Here is a 23168-nt window from a genome sequence, read left to right as displayed (position 1 = left end):
AATGCCCAACAAATGCCTTTTTCAGGGCAATGGGTAGTTTAGGGTTTTTATTGATAGGTTATTTTATTTGGGGGGGTTTGGTTGGTGGGGGGGTTTTACTGTTGGGGGGGGGTTGGTGTTTTTTGTTGTAAAAGAGCTGATTATCTTGGGGCAATGCTCTTTAAAAAGCACTTTTAAGGGCTACTGGTAGTTTATTAGAGTAGGGGGTGTTTTTATTTGGGGGGGCTTTTTATTTTCATAGGGATTAGGTATAATTTGTTTTAAAATGTGGTCATTTTCTTTTTTTTTATGTAATCTTAGATTTTTTTTATTTTCTGTAATTGTAGCTTAAAGGGACAGTCTACTCCAGAATTTTGATTAGACTGTCCCTTTAATGTATACTTAGTTTATTTGTATTTTTAAAGTAGTGTTAGGTTTTTTTAATTTAATAGTAACTTTAGTATTTTGTAAATTTAGGTTATTTGGATTAATTTAGGGAGTGTTAGGTTAGGATGGTTAGGTTAGGGGTTAGGTTTATTGCGTTCTGGGCTTTGGCGGTTTAGGGGTTAATACTTTAATAGGTTTATTGCGTTGGGGGCTTTGGTGTTTTAGGGGTTAATACTTTAATAGGTTTATTGCGTTGTGGGCTTTGGCGGTTTAGGGGTTAACAGTTTTAACAGGTAGTATGCATTGTGGGTTAATGGCGAATTGGGGGTTAATAATTTAGTTATTACTTGCGGTGTAGGTTTGATGGCGAATATAGGAGTTAATACACTTTATTAGTTATTGTGGTGGGGGATTTCGGTTGACAGGTAGATAGACATTGAGCATGCGTTAGCTGTTAGTTTATTTTTGCAGGCATTTTCGGGAGTTACGGTTCTCTCATACTCAGCGTAAGGCCTGCTGCGGCTGTCTTGTATGGCGAGGTTAAAATGGAGTAAGATTACTCCATTTTTTTTTTATCACGTAAGTCCTTGCACTGAATATTGGATACCGATTTGCGACTCGGTCCCATGTTAGCCTATGGGATTAAAAATTGCGGGCGACGGGTGAAATATACGTGCCAGATTTATATGCGGCACTGTATATCGGATACCAAACCCGCTTTAAAACCATGTCGCCGGCTTTTGTGGGCGACACCGCATATGTAATGGAGCCCGTGGTGTGCAGCGGCGCTTAGTGGCCTTCTAAAAGCAATCCCAAAGCCATATAAGTCTACTATTTCTGAACAAAGGGGATCCCAGAGAAGCATTTACAACCATTTGTGCCATGATTGCTCAAGCTGTTTGGCAGTGAAATGGTGGCATAAAATATACCAAAATGGGCTTAGATCAATAGTTTGGGTTGTCTACTAAATAAAAATATTTTTAAATGTGAAGGGTTATTCAGGGATTCCTGACAGATATCAGTGTTACAATGTAACTATTGCTTTGAAAAAAAAAATGGTTTGGAAATAGCAAAGTGCTACTTGTACTTATTGCCCTATAACTTGCAAAAAAAGCAAAGAACATGTAAACATTGGGTATTTCTAAACTCAGGACAACATTTAGAAACTATTTAGCATGGGTGTTTTATGGTAGTTGTAGAAGTGTAACAGATTTTGGTGGTCAAATTTTGACAAAGTGTGTTTTCTTTTCTTTTCCCTCACATTTTTCATCATATTTATATCTTTTTTTTTTTTTTTTTTAAGTAAGTTATAAGATATGATGAAAATAATGGTATTTTTAGAAAGTCCATTTAATGGTGATAAAAACATGTGGGTACAGTAAATGAGTAAGAGGAAAATTACAGCTATACACAAACACCGCAGAAATGTAGAACTATCCCTGGTCCTTAACGGTAAGAAAATTAAAAAATAGGATGGTCACTAAGGGGTTAACTAGAGCACATGTGATCTAATCAGCTGATAGGTGAACTCATTATTTCACCTGTGATCTAGTTAAGATATAATGAATATGTGGCCTGTGAAGGGTCCTGAGGAATGGGTTTGGGAAACGCTGGTCTAAATAATTTCTCCACCCATGAGTCCTGATATTGTAATGTTACCTCTGCCTCACAGTGGTCTCAATCAAATGTCTCTAGAGCAGAGCTTCTTAAACTTTTTTCACCTGGGACCCATTTTTGCACTGGAAACCCATTCCTGACCCCCCTGTCATAATATAGTTAAAAACAAACCCCTTATCAGACTGGTATACAACTCCAATTCCAAAATAGTTGGAACAGTATGGAAAATGCACACAAAAGAAAAACAATTTCATTGAAAATTGAATTCACCCTGTACTATATTGAAAACACATTATTAACACATTATTTGATGTTTTACTTTGTGAATTTAATGTATTTTTTTAAAATATACACTCATTTTAAATCTAATGACTGCAACACGTTCCAAAAAAGTTGGGACAGTAGACTGTTTACCACTGTGTATCATCACCTTTTTTTTTAATAACACTTATTAAGAATTTGGGCACTGAAGACACCAGTTGGTTAAGTTTAGCAAGCAGAATTTTCCCCCATTCCTCCATTATCCATGTCTTCAGCTGCGCAACTGTACGGGGCCTTTGTTGCTCTTTATATTGCGCCACACATTCTCAATCGTAGACAGGTCAGGACTGCAGGCAGTTCAATCCTCACAGATTAGAAACCCAGAACGGCTCATCCAGTAAAAAAGCAAAACTTTATTGCGGTCATAAAAGACATATAGCACACAGTTAAAAACGGCTGCAGGTGCACCTACAATTATACATTACAAAAATAGAAAGTGGATGTAAGGTACACCTTACATCTGACGCGTTTCGTTTCAGTTATACCCGTACTCATAGATAGTTTGTTGGTAGTACCGCCTCCTTTTATATAGCAATATAATCAATACATACAGCGGTTAAGCATAAATGATACATATGGTTTTTTTATATATATATATACTTTTAAATCTTAGCTAAGAGCTTGTAAGTGAGTGCTGGGTTTTCTCTGTGTGTTGTATTAATTTGTTTTGTAATTTTCCCTATGGTTCTTGCACCCAGACCTGACTGGGGTTAACTGCCTATGACTCTGGGAACAGCACAGCTTCCTGTGAGTGCCAGTGGCACCCAGGGCTGAGCATGTCGCAGGGTCATGGGATGTGTACCCGGTCCAGTATGAGAGTGCAGTTCCCTTCCGTGTTTTTTTTATATATATATATATATATATAAATATATATATATATATATTGAGCAACAATAGAGTATGTTAGACACCACATGGATTTAAAAATAATCTATTTTTTATTCATTATGGTTAAGATTCCCAATGATTTATCAGGTCCCATTCGGAATTAAACACTTTGGGTAATCTTGTACAGATCTTAAATATCCAAAATGCTTATCTCTTATACAGTAACTTGTTTCCCACTCTGATTGGTTGTCTAACAAACTCTATTGCTTACCATCTAAATGAACTTACATCCCTACCATGCTCATGGATGAAATAGGATGCAAGGACAGAACACTCTCGTTTACATCTGATATTACTTAAACTCTCTAACTCTTGATGTCACCTCTCTTGTTGTGAGACCTACATATTGACGTTTACAGCATTAACAAGAGATCAAATATATTACATATCCCATCGAACAATTCACACATTGTGAGGTTTCAAATCTCTGCCCTGTAACAAATGATTCAAAATATTTTGTTACTTGAATATATTCACATGCTTTACAAAGCGAACTGCCACATTTAAATGTTCCCTTGTGTGTTAGCCAGGAGTTTACTATTTCTAACTTTGGTATTTTAGTGGGTGAAAGCATATTTCCTAAAGTCATACTCTTTGTGTATTAAAATCTGCATCCTTTCTCAATTGTAGATTTTAGGAGGCCATGCTAGCACCCGCACTCTCTGCTTACACAACCATGCGCTTGTAATCCAGGCAGAATGTGGTTTGGTGTTGTCCTGCTGGAAAATGCAGGGACATCCCTAGAAAAGATGATGTCTGTATGGCAGCATATGTTGCTCCAAAATGTATACATATCTTTCTTTCCATAAGGCAGGGAGAGTCCACGACTTAATTCCTTACTGTTGGGAAAACTATACCCAAGCTCCAGAGGACACTGAAGGAATAACGGGACGGAACAAAAAAGAGGCTGTTGTCCCGCTGTCTTGTAAGCTAGGGGGATGACACTCCTCAACCAGAAAGACAAAGAAGACGTAATGGCCTTCTGACCCATACGTTTACCTGCAAAGATGACAGACAAAGATGAAGATTGTCTGAACTCCTTAGTAGCCTGAAAGTAAAAATTTCAAGGCACAAACTAAAAAAGTATTTCTGTGAAACCATCCAGGCTGTTAGCTTACAACTCCTGAGCAATCGGTGTTGACGAGTTTCACTACTTGCTTTTAATCACTCAGGTCCCTGTCGGAGCGTTGCTACAAGGCTGTTACACTTGAGAGGCTGTATCTGTTCCACAGCATGGATCCTAGAAGGTAAGTCTCCTTTATTGTTATAGCATGGACTCCTGTATTGGGTCACATTGTGACTCCTCTATACCTCAATAGGATCAGGGGTTAATATGTCCTTTAGGGAGATTATTGGGAACAGTTATGGGGATTTTTATGTTCTGCATTAGGTTTGGGCTCATAAGACTGTGTGCTTTTGGCTTGGAACAGACAGGTTTCACTTTCGTTTTTGAGTGTTGTGCAGCTCATATTAGCTTAAAGGGACACTGTACCCAAAATTTTTCTTTTGTGATTCAGGTAGAGCATGCAATTTTAAGCACCTTTCTAATGTACTCCTATTATCAAATTTTCTTCATTCTCTTGGTATGTTTATTTGAAAAGCAAGAATTTAAGTTTAGATGCCGGCCCTTTTTTGGTGAACAACCTCGGTTGTCCTTGCTGATTGGACAGCACCAATAAACAAATGCTGTCCATGGTTGTGAACCACAAATTTGCTGGCTCCTTAGCTTAGATGCCTTCTTTTTCAAATACAGATATCAAGAGAACGAAGAAAAATTGATAACAGAAGTAAATTAGAAAGTTGCTTAAAATTTCATGCTCTATCCGAATCATGAAAGACATTTTTTTGTTTCAGTATCCCTTTAAAGTGAAAGTAAATCCTAGCGATTTGACTTTTGAAACAAATAAAGGGGACTTTCATTCATGAAGTATAAGATACTTCATGTAGAAAGCTCCTTTTATTTGTTTTAATTGATCGCCGTTCTTAGCTCCTCAGCTATCCGAGGATGAGTTAACCTCTGTAGCATCAGAGGGTGAACTTTCTGAGTCGAAGACATCTGTTACCAAGTCTCCTCCAGCGGAGGAACCCTCCTTTTAGATTCAAAATTTAACATTTGCATTTTTACTAAAGGAGGTCCTGTCTACGGTAGAGGTTCCAGAGGCTATGCTACCTGAGGAACCTAAGATCCCTAAGTTAGACAGGGTCTACGAAGACAGGAAGGTCCCTCAGACTTTTCCTGTACCAGTTCGTATGGCGAACATTATTAATAAAGAATAGGAAAGAATCAGAACTTCCTTTTCTCCCTTGGCAACTTTTAAGAAATTGTTCCCGGTCCCTGACTCTTAAATTGAATTGTGGGGTTCCATACCTAAGGTGGATGGCGCCATTTCGACGCTAGCAAAGCGTACTACTATCCCCCTTGAGGATAATTCGTCCTTTGCAGAGCCTATGGGCAAGAAGTTGGAAACTTTCCTGAGGAAAATGTTCCAATACACATTTTTATTCCAACCTGCGGCAGCAGTTGCTGCGGTGGTGGGAGCAGCTACCTACTGGTGCGACTCTCTGTCTGAACTTATTGCAGTGGAATCTCCCCTCAAGGATATTCAGGAGAAAATTAAGGCATTAAGAATTGCTAACTCCTTTCTTTGCGGTTCTAGCCCGCCGGGCTCTCTGGTTGAAGTCTTGGTCTGTGGATATGACTTCTAAATCCAGGTTACTTTCTCTCCCATTCAAGGAGAAGATCTTATTCGGACCAGGTCTTGACTCCATTATTTCCATGGTTATCGGAGGGAAAGAAGCCTTCCTGCCACTGGATAAGAAGAACAGACCTAAGGGATGACAGTCGTAAAATTTTTCTTCCTTTCGTTCAGACAAGTCCCAACGATTTCAATCCTCATCCAAGTCCGAGCAGGCCAAGAGTACTTGGAAGCTGGCTCAGTCCTGGAACATGTCCAAACAGACAAGGAAGCCCGCCGATAAAAAGTCGGCATGAAGGGGCAGCCCCCAATCCGGGATTGAATTTAGTAGGGTGCAGATTGTCGGTTTTCTCAGACGCTTGGTTTCAGGATGTTTAGGACCCTTGGGTTCTGGAGGTCGTATCTCAGGGATACGGATAGGATTCAAGTCCCAGCCGCCCAGGAGCAGATTCCTTCTATCCAGATTGTCTACAAGACCAGAGGACTGCCTTTTTAGATTGCTTACAGGACCTAGTTATTTTTTTTTTTAGGAGTAATTGTCCCGGTACCTGCATCAGAAAGAGGTCTGGGGTTCTATTCAAACCTCTTCATGGTTCCCAAGAAGGAGGGAACTTTTTGTCCAATTCTGGACTTGAAGTGCCTAAACAAATTTCTAAGCGTCCCATCCTTCAAGATGGAGACAATAATATCAATCCTTCCTCTGGTTCAGGAAGGACAGTTTATGACTACCATAGACCTGAAGGATGCATACCTTTTTACGTTCTGATACACAGGGAACATTTTCAATTCCTGAGGTTTGCATTTCTGGACCAACACTTCCAGTTCATAGCACTTCTGTTTGGCTTAGCTACTGCTCCAAGAATATTTATGAAGGTTCTGGGAGCTCGCCTAGTGGTTGCCAGAACACGAGGTATCGCAGTAGCAACTTACCTGGACAATATTTTGGTACAGGCACCACCTTTTCGTCTAGCAAGGGAGAACTCGGAATTCCTTCTATGTCTTCTTTGGTCACATGGATGAAAGATAAACTTGGAAAAGAGTTCTCTTACTCCATATACCAGGGTGAATTTCCTGGGTACAGTTATAGACTCTGTATCCATGAAGATCTTTCTAACGGATCAGTGACGTTGCAATCTAACATCAGTTTGCCTTGCCCTCCAGGCCTCCTTAAGTCCTTCGGTGGCCCAGTGTATGGAGGTAATTGGCTTCATGGTGTCTTGTATGGACATCATTCCCTGATTCCACCTCAGACCCTTACAACTATACATGCTGAGACAATGGAACGGCGACCATTCAGACCTGTCCCAGCAGATAATGCTGGACAGCCTGTTGAGACATTTGCTCTCTTGGTGGCTCTGTCAAGATCGTATTAGAAAGGATAAAGTATGAAGCAATGTTAGCACCCTTCAGGTGCTATAGAAGCAGAAAGTGTTGAAAGTGGCGGCACTGTGTCACCTCCAGGGAACCAAGCTGCCCTCTGAGTCAACCTTGTTGCTTTCTCCTCCAAAATGAAAGAGCTCACAATAGTGTAGCAGACTATCAAAATCTTAAGTCCTCTTTCTCCCAATAATTGTGATAGTGCAGTGGTTATCACGTCGCTTGACATGCACAAGGTCCTGGGAACAAGACCGAGTGGGACTACCGATTTCTTCATTGGTTGACACAAGGACATTTGACCGATGTTTATTTTTGTAGATTGGTCGCTATCTTTATAGTGATTTTAACGTTTCATATTGATGTTAACAGAGATCGCAATAATAAGATGTTTATTTTGGAACCACTTTTGCCTTGTACCAATAGCTAATGTGGTTCATCATCATTTGTATAGTTTAATTTATGCTGCACAAATGAATGTTTTATAACACGTTTCCAAGCACAGATTGTTTTTGATACAGATTATTTAGTGAGATATATTTCTACACTTCCTGACAGAAAAATATAGGAACTGGATACAGCCCTGATGTAAGCTGAATTCAGCACACCTGTGGATGGGTGTGTCTTGAAGAAGGCAGGCAGGGTTTTGAGACTATACATTTTTTTTGTGAATATTGCTAGGCTATAACCATTTGTTCCAGAAATTGTTTTAACTTCATGCTCTTAATAAAGGCTTCTTTTAGCCGAAATGCATTGTGCTGTAGTTTAAATAAAACCTGAAACTGCACCTGAAGACACCTTTGTGATTTCAATAAAAGGCTTATCTTAACTGCAATCTCGTGAGTATAACAAGTTTGTGTGCCTACCACATTGTCTGAAATCTTCTACACTATTGTGAGCTCTTTTATTTTGGAGGTGAATGCAATAAGGTTGACTCAGAGGATGTGGGCAGCTTGGTTCCCTGGAGTTGACACAGCGCCGCCACTTTCAACACTTTAGGCTCTGTCAAGGTCACCTGTCCCAAGGCACGTGCTTCTTGAGACTGTCCTGGGAGATTGTGACCACGGACACAAGTCTATCCGGCTGGAGAGCCAATTGGGGTGCCAGGAAGGCACAGAGTCTGTGCACTCAGGAGGAGTCCACGTTGCCGATCAATATCTTGGAACTTTCGGGCAATATGCAATGCCCTGAAGGCTTGGCCCCTTTTGGGTTCATCCCAGTTGATCAGATTCCAATTGGACAATATAACTTAGGTAGCCTATATCAACCATCAGGGAGGAACAATGAGTTCCTTAGCGATGAGAGAGGTTTCTCAGATCCTGAAATGGGCAGAGGCCCACAACTGTATGCTGTCAGCAATCTACATTCCTGGGTCTGGACAACTGGGAAGCAGACTTCCTCAGCAGGAAATCTTTTCACCCGGGGGAATGGTCTCTCCACCCAGAAGTATTTGCAGAGATATGCTCCAGATGGGGGATGCCGGAGATGGATCTCATGGCCTCCTGTCTAAATGCCAAACTACCCAGGTACGGGTCGAGATCGAGGGATCCTCAAGCAGAACTAATAGATGTTTTAGTGGTTCCCTGGAGGAGACTTCTGTATCTATGTGCAGTCCTTTAAGGCCCTGACTGGGATCAGGCCTGTGTTTAGCAGGGTGTCTCTGCCTTAGAGTCTCAACCTTGTTCTTCGTGTGTTGCAGCAGACTCAGTTTGAGCCAATCCATACTGTTGGCATTAAACTGTTATCCTGGAAGGTTCTGTTTCTGTTGGCTATTGCCTCTGCTCGCAGGGTCTTGGAGATTTCTGCCTTGCAGTGTGATCCCCCTTAAATTGTTTTTAATGCCGATAAGGTGGTTTTACATACTAAGTTAGGTTTCTTTCCTAAGGTGGTGTCAAATCGGAACATTTATCAAGAGATTGTTGATCCTTCCTCAGTGAAGGAACATTTGCTATACAATCTAGATGTAGTTTGTGCCTTGAAATTTTTACTTTCAGGCTACTAAGGAGTTCAGACAATCTTCATCTTTGTTTGTCATCTTTGCAGGTAAACGTATGGGTCAGAAGGCCATTACGTCTTCTTTGTCTTTCTGGTTGAGGAGTGTCATCCCCCTAGCTTACAAGACAGCGGGACAACAGCCTCTTTTTTGTTCCGTCCCGTTATTCCTTCAGTGTCCTCTGGAGCTTGGGTATAGTTTTCCCAACAGTAAGGAATGAAGTCATGGACTCTCCCTGCCTTATGGAAAGAAAACAAAATTAATGCTTAACAGATAAATTCCTTTCTTTCCTGGCAGGGAGAGTCCACGACCCCTCCCGTTAGTTATTCTTTGTTTTCGAGGCTCGCTTTTTATACTTTCTTCTGGCACCTTTATACCCTGATGTTTCTCCTACTTTTCCTTGTTCCCTCGGCCGAATGATTGGGAGAATAGGGGAAGGGGAGGGATTTTTAAGCCTTTGTCTGGGGTGTCTTTGCCTCCTCTTGGTGGCCAGGTGTTGTATTTCCCAACAGTAAGGAATGAAGTTGTGGACTCTCCCTGCCAGGAAAGAAAGGAATTTATCTGTTAAGCATACATATTTAATAGCTACCTAGTTAAAATAATTACAAAATTACCTGTAAAATAAATCCTAACCTAAGTTACAAATACACCTAACACTACACTATCAATAAATTAATTAAATAAATTAACTACAATTATCTAAAATAAAATACAATTAAATAAACTAAACTATAGTACAAAAAAACCAAACACTAAATTACAAAAAAAAAAAATATTACAAGAAGTTTAAACTAATTACACCTAATCTAAGCCCCCTAATAAAATAAAAAAGCCCCCCAAAATAATAAAATGCCCTATCCTAAACTAAATTACAAATAGCCCTTAAAAGGGCCTTTTGCGGGGCATTGCCCCAAAGTAATCGGCTCTTTTACCTGTAAAAAAAAAGAACAACCCCCCCAACATTACAACCCACCCCCAACATTACAACCCACCACCCACACACCCCTACTCTAAAACCCACCCAATCCCCCTTAAAAAAACCTAACACTACCCCATTGAAGATCCCCAAAGTAATCGGCTCTTTTACCTGTAAAAAAAAAGAACAACCCCCCCCAACATTACAACCCACCCCCAACATTACAACCCACCACCCACACACCCCTACTCTAAAACCCACCCAATCCCCCTTAAAAAAACCTAACACTACCCCATTGAAGATCACCCTACCTTGAGCCGTCTTCACCCAGCCGGGCCGAAGTCTTCATCCGATGGGCCAGAAGAGGACATCCGGACCGGCAGACGTCTTCATCCAAGCGGCATCTTCTATCTTCATCCATCCGACGAGGAACGGCTCCATCTTGAAGACCTCCGGCGCGGAACATCCTTCTAGGTCGACGGACTAACGACAAATGAATATTCCTTTAAATGACATCATCCAAGATGGCGTCCCTCAAATTCCGATTGGCTGATAGATTTAATAATTACATTGTAGCTATTTTAGGGTTTATATTTATTTTACAGGCAACTTTGTATTTATTTTAACTAGGTACAATAGCTATTAAATAGTTAACAACTATTTAATAGCTACCTAGTTAAAATAATTACAAAATTATCTGTAAAATAAATCCTAACCTAAGTTACAAATACACCTAACACTACACTATCAATAAATTTATTAAATAAATGAACTACAATTATCTAAAATAAAGTACAATTAAATAAACTAAACTATAGTACAAACACTGAATTACAAAAAATAAAAAAATATTACAAGAAGTTTAAACTAATTACACCTAATCTAAGCCCCCTAATAAAATAAAAAAGCCTCCCAAAATAATAAAATTCCCTATCCTAAACTAAATTACAAATAGCCCTTAAAAGGGCCTTTTGCGGGGCATTGCCCCAAAGTAATTAGCTCTTTTACCTGTAAAAAAAAGAACAATCCCCCCCCCAACATTACAACCCACCACCCACACACCCCTACTCTAAAACCCACCTGATCCCCCCCCTTAAAAAAACCTAACACTACCCCATTGAAGATCACCCTACCTTGAGCCGTCTTCACCCAGCCGGGCCGAAGTCTTCATCCGATGGGCCAGAAGAGGACATCCAGACCGGCAGAAGTCTTCATTATATCCGGGCAGAAGAGGACATCCGGACCGGCAGACGTCTTAATCCAAGCTGCATCTTCTATCTTCATCCATCCGACGAGGAACGGCTCCATCTTGAAGACCTCCGGCACGGAACATCCTTCTAGGCCGACGGACTAACGACAAATGAATATTCCTTTAATATTCCTTGGATGAAGACGTCTGCCGGTCCGGATGTCCTCTTCTGCCCGGATATAATGAAGACTTCTGCCGGTCTGGATGTCCTCTTCTGGCCCATCGGATGAAGACGGCTCAAGGTAGGGTGATCTTCAATGGGGTAGTGTTAGTTTTTTTTAAGGGGGGATCACGTGGGTTTTAGAGTAGGGGTGTGTGGGTGGTGGGTTGTAATGTTGGGGGGGATTGTTCTTTTTTTTGTTACAGGTAAAAGAGCTAATTACTTTTGGGCAATGCCCCGCAAAAGGCCCTTTTAAGGGCTATTTGTAATTTAGTTTAGGATAGGGAATTTTATTATTTTGGGAGGCTTTTTTATTTTATTAGGGGGCTTAGATTAGGTGTAATTAGTTTAAACTTCTTGTAATATTTTTTATTTTTTGTAATTTAGTGTTTGTACTATAGTTTAGTTTATTTAATTGTATTTTATTTTAGATAATTGTAGTTAATTTATTTAATAAATTTATTGATAGTGTAGTGTTAGGTGTATTTGTAACTTAGGTTAGGATTTATTTTACAGATAATTTTGTAATTATTTTAACTAGGTAGCTATTAAATAGTTATTAACTATTTAATAGCTATTGTACCTAGTTAAAATAAATACAAAGTTGCCTGTAAAATAAATATAAACCCTAAAATAGCTACAATGTAATTATTAATTATATTGTAGCTATCTTAGGGTTTATTTTATAGGTAAGTATTTAGTTTTAAATAGGAATAATTTAGTTAATAATATTAATATTATTTAGATTTATTTAAATAATAATTAAGTTAGGGGGGTGTTAGGGTTAGACTTAGGTTTAGGGGGTAATATATTTAATGTAGGTGGCGGCGGTGTAGGGGGGTCAGATTAGGGGTTAATAAATTTAATGTAGGAGCGGCGGTTTAGGGGTTAAACACTTTATTTAGGTGCGGCGTGGTCCAGGAGCGGCGGTTTAGGGGTTAATACATATAATGTAGGTGGCGGTGGGTTCCGGGAGCGGCGGTTTAGGGGTTAATACAGTTTATTAGGTATTGCGGTGGGGGATTGCGGTTGACAGGTAGATAGACATTGCGCATGCGTTAGGTGTTAGTTTTTTTTTTGCAGGCATTTTAGGGAGTTACGGTGCTCCCATACTCAGCGCAAGGCCTGCTACGGCTGCATTTTATGGCGAGGTGAAAATGGAGTAAGTTTTCTCCATTTTCCGCATTTGAAAGGCCTTGCGCTGGATATTGGATACCAAATTGCGCGGCTTTTCTATGTTAGTCTATGGGTAAAAAAACTACGTCCGACGGGTGAATTATATGCGGCGCTGTATATAGGATACCAAACCCGCGCAAAAACCGGCGTCGCCGGCTTTTGCGGGCGACGCTGCATATCGGATGGGGCCCCATGTACCTTGCACGTAGGCTTCTCCCCTGCTCGAGGCAATGCACACTCTTTTTTAAGAGAGGTACAAAATTAGCTAAGCAGAGGCTTAGATACAAGGTTATTACAGAGGTAAAACGTGTATTATTATAAATGTGTTGGTTATGCAAACCTGGGGAATGGGTAATAAAGGGATTATCTATCTTTTTAAACAACAAAAATTTTGGTGTTGACTGTCCTTTTTAAGATCATCAACCCTGCATTATTGTTTGTTTAACCCCCCCCGCAAAGTGTTAAAACACAGGGTAGAAGTACCGCTCAGGGCTCACAGAGCACTGCTGACCCAATCATCAATGCTTGTTTAATGTCTGAGTTGTGCAACTAGTGCTGCTGATCAGCTGCGTTTTCAACTTTGGACCAGCAGTGCTCTGTGGGTCCCGAGCTGTACTTATAATCTATGTTTAAATCCTTTGCAGGGGTTATAAACAGTAGTTCAGGGTTAATAGTCTTAAAATCACATGCTCTAATAAATTAGAGCAGGGTTCTTCAAACTTTTTCTCCCAAGACCCAGTGCCATGATATCACATACTTTCACAACCCTATTTTTAGGCTTAGTCTGAATTTTTTTTAAGTAACATACAACAAGATAGCTGCAATTTTTGGCAAAGTGACTAAAATGTGTGCATACTTTATTCCTGATTGCAGTCAAACTTGAAAGTATTATAAACGTTACACACACACTCTCATACAACAATCACGCCACACACTCTCATACAACATACACACCACACACCCTCATACAACACACACACACACCACACAGACACCACACACACACTCTTACAACACACACGCCACAACACCCTCATACAACACACACACCACACACCCTAATACAACACACACACCACACACCCTCATACAACACACACACACACCACACACTCTCATACAACACACGCACACACACCACACACCCTCATACACCACACACACACACCACACAGACACCACACACACCACACAGACACCACACACACACACTCTTACAACACACACACACCACACACTCTCATACAACACACACACCACACACTCTCATACAACACACACACCACACACCCTCATACAACACACACACTCTTACAACACACACACCACAACACTCTCATACAACAATCACACCACACACTCATACAACACACACCACACTCATTAAACCCACATCACACACACTCTCCTACAACACACACACAAGTCACACTCCTACAACACACACACAATCAGCCAATCAGATTGAGCTCGCATTCTATTGGCTGTTCCGATCAGCCAATAGAATGCGAGCTCAATCTGATTGGCTGATTGGATCAGCCAATCGGATTGAACTATATTCTGATTGGCTGATTCCATCAGCCAATCAGAAAATTCCTACCTTAATTCCGATTGGCTGATAGAATCCTATCAGCCAATCGGAATTCGAGGGACGCCATCTTGGATGACGTCCCTTAAAGGAACCGTCATTCGTCGTCTAGTCGTCGGAAGAAGAGGATGGATCCGCGCTGGAGGTCTTCAAGATGGAGCCGGTCGTCATCGGATGGAAGAAGATAGAAGATGCCGCTTGGAGAAGATGTTTGCCGGTCCGGATGTCCTCTTCTTGCCGGATAGGAGGAAGACTTTGGACCCTCTTCTGGACTTCTTCAGTGGATGTCTAGCCCCCGCTTGGGTTGGATGAAGATCTTGGAGCCAGGACGGATCGGTGAACCTGGTATGGTGAAGACAAGGTAGGAAGATCTTCAGGGGATTAGTGTTAGGTTTATTTAAGGGGGGTTTGGGTTAGATTAGGGGTATGTGGGTGGTGGGTTGTAATGTTGGGGGGGGGGTATTGTATGTTTTTTTTTACAGGCAAAAGAGCTGAAATTCTTGGGGCATGCCCCGCAAAGGGCCCTGTTCAGGGCTGGTAAGGTAAAAGAGCTTGTAACTTTTTTAATTTAGAATAGGGTAGGGAATTTTTTATTTTGGGGGGCTTTGTTATTTTATTAGGGGGCTTAGAGTAGGTGTAATTAGTTTAAAATTGTTGTAATATTTTTCTTATGTTTGTAAATATTTTATTATTTTCTGTAACTTAGTTATTTTTTATTTTTTGTACTTTAGATAGTTTATTTAATTGTATTTATTTGTAGCAATTGTGTTTAATTAATTTATTGATAGTGTAGTGTTAGGTTAATTGTAGGTAATTGTAGGTAGTTTATTTAATTATTTTATTGATAGGGTAGTGTTAGGTTTAATTATATCTTAGGTTAGGATTTATTTTACAGGTAAATTTGTTATTATTTTAACTAGGTAACTATTAAATAGTTCTTAACTATTTAATAGCTATTGTACCTGGTTAAAATAATTACAAAGTTGCCTGTAAAATAAATATTAATCCTAAAATAGCTATAATATAATTATAATTTATATTGTAGCTATATTAGGATTTATTTTACAGGTAAGTATTTAGCTTTAAATAGGAATCATTTATTTAATAAGAGTTAATTTATTTCGTTAGATAAAAATTATATTTAACTTAGGGGGGTGTTAGTGTTAGGGTTAGACTTAGCTTTAGGGGTTAATACATTTATTAGAATAGCGGTGAGCTCCGGTCGGCAGATTAGGGGTTAATAATTGAAGGTAGGTGTCGGCGATGTTAGGGAGGGCAGATTAGGGGTTAATACTATTTATGATAGGGTTAGTGAGGCGGATTAGGGGTTAATAACTTTATTATAGTAGCGCTCAGGTCCGCTCGGCAGATTAGGGGTTAATAAGTGTAGGCAGGTGTCGGCGACGTTGTGGGGGGCAGATTAGGGGTTAATAAATATAACATAGGGGTCGGCGATGTTAGGGCAGCAGATTAGGGGTACATAGGGATAACGTAGGTGGCGGCGGTTTACGGAGCGGCAGATTAGGGGTTAAAAGTGTAATGCAGGGGTCAGCGATAGCGGGGGCGGCAGATTAGGGGTTAATAAGTGTAAGGTTAGGGGTGTTTAGACTCGGGGTACATGTTAGAGTGTTAGGTGCAGACGTAGGAAGTGTTTCCCCATAGGAAACAATGGGGCTGCGTTAAGAGCTGAACGCTGCTTTTTTGCAGGTGTTAGGTTTTTTTTCAGCTCAAACTGCCCCATTGTTTCCTATGGGAGAATCGTGCACGAGCACGTTTTTGATGCCGGCCGCGTCCGTAAGCAACTCTGGTATCGAGAGTTGCATTTGCGGTAAATATGCTCTACGCTCCTTTTTTGGAGCCTAACGCAGCATTTGTTTGAACTCTCGATACCAGAGTTAATTTTATGGTGCGGCCAGAAAAAAACCCGCGGAGCGTTAACAGCCCTTTTACCGCCGAACTCCAAATCTAGGCCTTAGTTTTTTGGGGGGAAAGATAAAGCACTTAGGTGCAGTTGTATTTTATAGAGGCTGGAAGGTAAAATAGAAGAACACACCTAGAAGATAAAGTATAACTACTGCACATGAAAAAAGGCATTAGACACTGAAAAATGTTAGATATTTAGCATAGTAGCCAAATGCATGATTTTGTTTTCACTGGTATTCAGCGATCCAAACTATTTTCCCTTTAATTGACTAAGCATATTCATTTTTATCATTATAATTTTCTTATAGCACATTGGATTCTGCATAATGATGCAAAGCTTCATGTTTAAACAAGTACAGAAAATTCACAGTTCACCAGGATGAATACATCTAACCTCGACCACAAAAGGTAAACTGACTCCTCTCACTCCCACTATTTTGCATTATAACCAGAGGCAATAATACATTCATATGTTCAGTGCCTCCTCACCAAAAGACAAGCAGAGACTTTTTTTCAATACTTACCTTCTACAAAGCTGTTTTAAAACTACTTAACTGGAACATATCCCAAAGAGGTAGCTCCCGAGTTCAAGGTACATGAAACCCAAATTTTTTCTTTCATGATTCAGGTAGAGAATATAATTTTAAAGTACTCTTATTATCTAATTTGCTTCATTCTCTTGGTATCCTTTGTTGAAGAAACAGCAGTGCACATGGGTGAGACAATAACATGAGGCATGTATGTGCAGCCACCAATCAGCAGCTCCTAAGCTTACCTGTGTATTTTTAACAAATAATACCAAGAGAACACAACAAATTAGATAATATAAGTAAATTGGAAAGTTGTCTAAAATTGCATGTGAATCATGAAAGAAAAAAATGTGGGTTTCTTGTCCCTTTAACATTGCTTGTTTCTGAAATGTAACCATGCAACTCAGAAAAGGGATAGTAAATGTATTGTCTATCTGCACTGCATTTAAAGTGAAGGTAAACTTTGATAAATGAAAGCCCAGTTTTTAAGAATACTATTAAAAACAGGGGCACTTTCATTCATCAAAGTTTAGAAAGCAGCCGGTTTGTTTAAAATCTTACCTTTCTTCTCTTCACAGCCAGAGCAGCTTCCCCCGCACGGAGATCCTCTCTTCACACGTCGGCAATGACTAATCCGGCTTCCTCCAATCACGGCTTTACCTCAGGGGAATCATTGCCTGAGGCCATTCCATGATTGGAGGAAGCCGGATTAGTCATTGCTGACGTGTGAAGAGAGGATCTCCGGGTGGGGGAAGCTGCTCCGGCTGTGAAAAGAAGAAAGGTAAGGTTTTAAACAAAACGGCTGCTTTCTAAACTTTGATGAATAAAAGTGCCCCTGTTTTTAATAGTATTTTTAAAAACCGGGCTTTCATTCATCAAAGTTTACCTTCACTTTAAGCCATAGCAGTGCAAAGTATAGACAATCCTCACAAGAACTCTTAAAATAAAAGGTAACCTTGTATTTTAACCCCTATAGGTGCAAGTTTAGAGCCTCAGCTGACCACCCATCTGATGCCAGCATTTTTGTAAGATATTAGTCTTTAGTCAGTACACCCTATTACATTCCGTACCTCCTGCACCACTGAAACAGAGTAGTGTGCAGTCCTTCTGGGTTAAATAACAGGTTGCCATAAGCAGCATTAAAGGGATATGAAATACTAAGAGCTTCATTTTATTAAAAGTCAGGGGGACAAGGTTCGATCCCTGGAACTTGTCTTCCCGGCTTTGCGGCACACATTTAACATTGCACAAGCCACCCCCTACTCGTGTGCTAATGTCAATCCGGATCTGATCGGGATGATTTAACTCCATGACAACTTAGGTGGCTGAGAGGCAAAATAGCTACGTCTGAAGATCCCAGTTACTAAACTAGCGGTTCAGACTCGTTCATGCAACCCTGAAACCCTCTGACCCAAAAGCTGCATTTGCAGTTTCATAAATGGGGTCCTATAAATATATTTTATATTCATGGTATTGAGGTTATTTCTAGTGTCCCTTTAGTCATAGGTGCCACCATGTTTAAATCTATCTTTCACTATCTTCCAGTGCTGACATGTTTGCACTTGTGCAGCAACTTTCCTTCAGATACATACAGTGTAACCTAGGTTCCATAATGGCGGCACCCATGATCAGAGGGAGGTGCATGAAATGTGTTTAGTGTCCCTTTACAAAAGCCTCACAGTCATATAGATTAATTGGTTTACCATTAGGAGTATATCCTTTATTTCTTTATTATAACATTTATTGTATTGTATTGTGTGGGATTAAACTCCAGTATGCAAAGAGGAGGCAAAACACCCAACATAATAGACCTTAATCCCTTCCACAATTTTTTTCCCTCCAAGAAGGAGTGAGGGGAAACATGAAGTGCTGATATTCACATCATTTGATAGGAGTCACCTAACACGTTTCACATAGCCTGGGGACATTAGTCTTAGCCACTATTTAACACTATATACATTTTTAGGCACTTTTACAAAAAAAGTTCAAATTTAGGTATTGTCTATTTAAATGTACTGTGTTTGGCTTTAGCACATACTAGAGGTCCAGTCCTTTTAAGCAGCAGGCTCATGATTAAGAGGATTTTCTTCTGTTAAGTGTGATCAGTCCACGGGTCATCATTACTTCTGGGATATTACTCCTCCCCAACAGGAAGTGCAAGAGGATTCACCCAGCAGAGCTGCATATAGCTCCTCCCCTCTACGTCACTCCCAGTCATTCTCTTGCACCCAACGACTAGATAGGATGTGTGAGAGGACTATGGTGATTATACTTAGTTTTTATCTTCAATCAAGAGTTTGTTATTTTAAAATAGCACCGGAGTGTGTTATTATCTCTCTGGCAGAGTTTGAAGAAGAATCTACCAGAGTTTTTGTTATGATTTTAGCCGGAGTAGTTAAGATCATATTGCTGTTTCTCGGCCATCTGAGGAGAGGTAAACTTCAGATCAGGGGACAGCGGGCAGATGAATCTGCATAGAGGTATGTAGCAGTTTTTATTTTCTGATAATGGAATTGATGAGAAAATCCTGCCATACCGATATAATGTCATGTATGTATACTTTACACTTCAGTATTCTGGGGAATGGTACTTCACTAGAATTACACTGTAAGAAATACATAAAGCTGTTTAATAACTAGAGATTATGTTTAACGTTTTTGCTGGAATGTAAAATCGTTTTCATTTACTGAGGTACTGAGTGAATAAATGTTTGGGCACTATTTTTCCACTTGGCAGTTGCTTAATCTGTTTTCTGATAGTTTCTGTTCTCCCTCACTGCTGTGTGTGAGGGGGAGGGGCCGTTTTTTGGCGCTTTTACTACGCATCAAATATTTCAGTCAGCAACTCATTGTATTCCCTGCATGATCCGGTTCATCTCTACAGAGCTCAGGGGTCTTCAAAACTTATTTTGAGGGAGGTAATTTCTCTCAGCAGAGCTGTGAGAATTGTAGTTTGACTGAGATAAAAAACGTTTATTCTGTAATTTGTTTCCTGCTTTCAGAATTTGTTATCTTTGCTAATGGGATTAAACCTTTGCTAAAGTTGTGTTGTTTACAAGGATTGAGGCTATAACTGTTTCAATTTATTAATTTTCAACTGTCATAGATCTTCTGTGCTTCTTAAAGGCACAGTACGTTTTAATATTATTCTAATTGAATTGTATTTCCAAGTTGCAAGTTTATTTGCTAGTGTGTTAAACATGTCTGATTCAGAGGATGATACCTGTGTCATTTGTTGCAATGCCAAAGTGGAGCCCAATAGAAATTTATGTACTAACTGTATTGATGCTACTTTAAATAAAAGTCAATCTGTACAAATTGAACAAATTTCACCAAACAACGAGGGGAGAGTTATGCCGACTAACTCGCCTCACGTGTCAGTACCTACATCTCCCGCTCAGAGGGAGGTGCGTGATATTGTAGCGCCGAGTACATCTGGGCGGCCATTACAAATCACATTACAGGATATGGCTACTGTTATGACTGAGGTTTTGGCTAAATTACCAGAACTAAGAGGTAAGCGTGATCACTCTGGGGTGAGAACAGAGTGCGCTGATAATATTAGGGCCATGTCAGACACTGCGTCACAGGTGGCAGAACATGAGGACGGAGAACTTCATTCTGTGGGTGACGGTTCTGATCCAAACAGACTGGATTCAGATATTTCAAATTTTAAATTTAAACTGGAAAACCTCCGTGTATTACTAGGGGAGGTTTTAGCGGCTCTGAATGATTGTAACACAGTTGCAATACCAGAGAAAATGTGTAGGTTGGATAAATATTTTGCGGTACCGACGAGTACTGAGGTTTTTCCTATACCTAAGAGACTTACTGAAATTGTTACTAAGGAGTGGGATAGACCCGGTGTGCCGTTCTCACCCCCTCCGATATTTAGAAAAATGTTTCCAATAGACGCCACCACAAGGGACTTATGGCAAACGGTCCCTAAGGTGGAGGGAGCAGTTTCTACCTTAGCTAAGCGTACCACTATCCCGGTGGAGGATAGCTGTGCTTTTTCAGATCCAATGGATAAAAAGTTAGAGGGTTACCTTAAGAAAATGTTTGTTCAACAAGGTTTTATATTGCAACCCCTTGCATGCATTGCGCCGATCACGGCTGCAGCGGCATTCTGGATTGAGTCTCTGGATGAGAACATTGGTTCAGCTACTCTGGACGACATTACGGACAGGCTTCGAGTCCTTAAACTAGCTAATTCATTCATTTCGGAGGCCGTAGTACATCTTACTAAACTTACGGCGAAGAATTCAGGATTCGCCATTCAGGCACGCAGGGCGCTGTGGCTAAAATCCTGGTCAGCTGATGTTACTTCTAAGTCTAAATTGCTTAATATACCTTTCAAAGGGCAGACCTTATTCGGGCCCGGGTTGAAAGAGATTATCGCTGACATTACAGGAGGTAAAGGCCATGCCCTGCCTCAGGACAAAGCCAAAGTTAAGGCTAGACAGTCTAATTTTCGTTCCTTTCGTAATTTCAAAGCAGGAGCAGCATCAACTTCCTCTGCACCAAAACAGGAAGGAGCTGTTGCTCGCTACAGACAAGGCTGGAAACCTAACCAGTCCTGGAACAAGGGCTGGTCGTAAATTCATTAATACTACTTATATGGATACGAGTATAAAGGGATGTACACAATTATCTGCATTACTGTTAAAAGTAGGAATGATACTGTGTTCTTAGTGGAAAAATGTCAATTATAAAAAAGCTTTAATGTTACATACTGACACTGCTGCTCAGACATATGATCATAGTCTTAATACTTACCATCTAACCTGAAATCCAATTGTAATTTATTAATATAATACTAAGTCGCACTTTTTACGATATAGGATACTCCAGTAATATATAAATAACTATAATTGGTATGTTCCTGTATATGACAAACTTATAGTGTGTTCAGTTGGATCCTGATGTAATTTGGTTGTTTTTAAGACGTCCGCATCAGTGTACTGTTATGCTTATCACGATCGTTATTAATTCATCCACATGATACAGTTGTGTCACATAGTGATGCTTTATAAATAACCGATCGTGTTTAAAAGCATATTTTTGTTTCCCTGACAGGACATTATGATCGCAACATTGGTACCATAGAATCAGGCACATGTGATAGGTCTTTTTAGTCATCCAATGAGCGTGTAGATTATAGCGGAAGTAACACTCCTTAGCCATACACAGTAGTCAAAACGGAGGGTGTTTTCTGGCCGCACAATACAATTGGACAATACGTATGCGTTTCCCTCTTGACACTTTGGATTGGCGGTTTGTGAAGCTATAGACCAGTATATAAGGCCATACACGCTTGAGCTTCGGCTTAAACGATTTGACACTGTAAAGTATAGCATTGATAAAGGCTATATATTAGCCGAAACGCGTTTGTTTTAATTACTTTACTCCAATACTGTACAGTCACTTCAGCCACCTGATGCCGACGTCTCCTGTTATCGGCCAGGAAACAGAAAAGTGACTGTCGGTTTGGTGTTTGTTTTTGCTTTTTGTATCTATGGTAGTGGGTTTAGGATTTATTAGGGATGTACTACCCTATTTTTAACTTCTAATATTAAAGTATATTAATTTTATATCGAATAATTAGTAAGGATGAGTGCTATTTAAGCCCCTGTCTTTTCTGTCTCTCTCCTGTTAATATTAATTTAAGGGACAGCACCGGAATCTGTTTCACAGATTCTTTTCCTTACTTAGCATATGTGTGTAGTGCCAGTTTACATTTCCTTTTTAACAAGGGCAAGCAGGCCAGGAAACCTGCTGCTGCCCCTAAAACAGCATGAATTGAGGGCCCCCGATCCGGGATCGGATCTAGTGGGGGGCAGACTTTCTCTCTTCGCCCAGGCTTGGGCAAGAGATGTCCAGGATCCCTGGGCGCTAGAGATAATATCTCAGGGATACCTTCTGGACTTCAAATACTCTCCTCCAAGAGAGAGATTTCATCTGTCAAGATTGTCAACAATCCAGACAAAGAAAGAGGCGTTTCTACGCTGCGTACAAGAGCTCTTGTTAATGGGAGTAATCCATCCAGTTCCACGATCGGAACAGGGACAGGGGTTTTACTCAAATCTGTTTGTGGTTCCCAAAAAAGAGGGAACTTTCAGACCAATCCTGGACTTAAAGATCCTAAACAAATTCCTAAGAGTTCCATCGTTCAAGATGGAGACTATTCGGACAATTTTACCTATGATCCAAGAGGGTCAGTTCATGACCACTGTAGATTTAAAAGATGCTTACCTTCACATACCGATTCACAAAGATCATTATCGGTACCTAAGGTTTGCCTTCCTAGACAGGCATTACCAGTTTGTGGCTCTTCCATTCGGATTGGCTACAGCTCCAAGAATCTTCACA

The 23168-nt window shown here is 40.2% G+C and overlaps 1 protein-coding gene across 1 annotated transcript in view; it reads left to right on the top strand.

The window, feature by feature from the left end:
* The window catches only part of LOC128649620 (gastrula zinc finger protein XlCGF57.1), a 119758-nt gene that overhangs the window by 13630 nt on the left and 82960 nt on the right, over positions 1–23168 (top strand). The window contains exon 2 of the mRNA XM_053702983.1: positions 16576–16675. The gene's annotated coding sequence lies outside the window, so the exon portion shown is untranslated. The remainder of the gene's footprint in view (positions 1–16575; positions 16676–23168) is intronic.

This window comes from Bombina bombina, chromosome 2, assembly GCF_027579735.1.
Source record: "Bombina bombina isolate aBomBom1 chromosome 2, aBomBom1.pri, whole genome shotgun sequence".
Taxonomy (NCBI): domain Eukaryota; kingdom Metazoa; phylum Chordata; class Amphibia; order Anura; family Bombinatoridae; genus Bombina; species Bombina bombina.
This window is presented reverse-complemented; position numbering and strand designations above follow the sequence as displayed.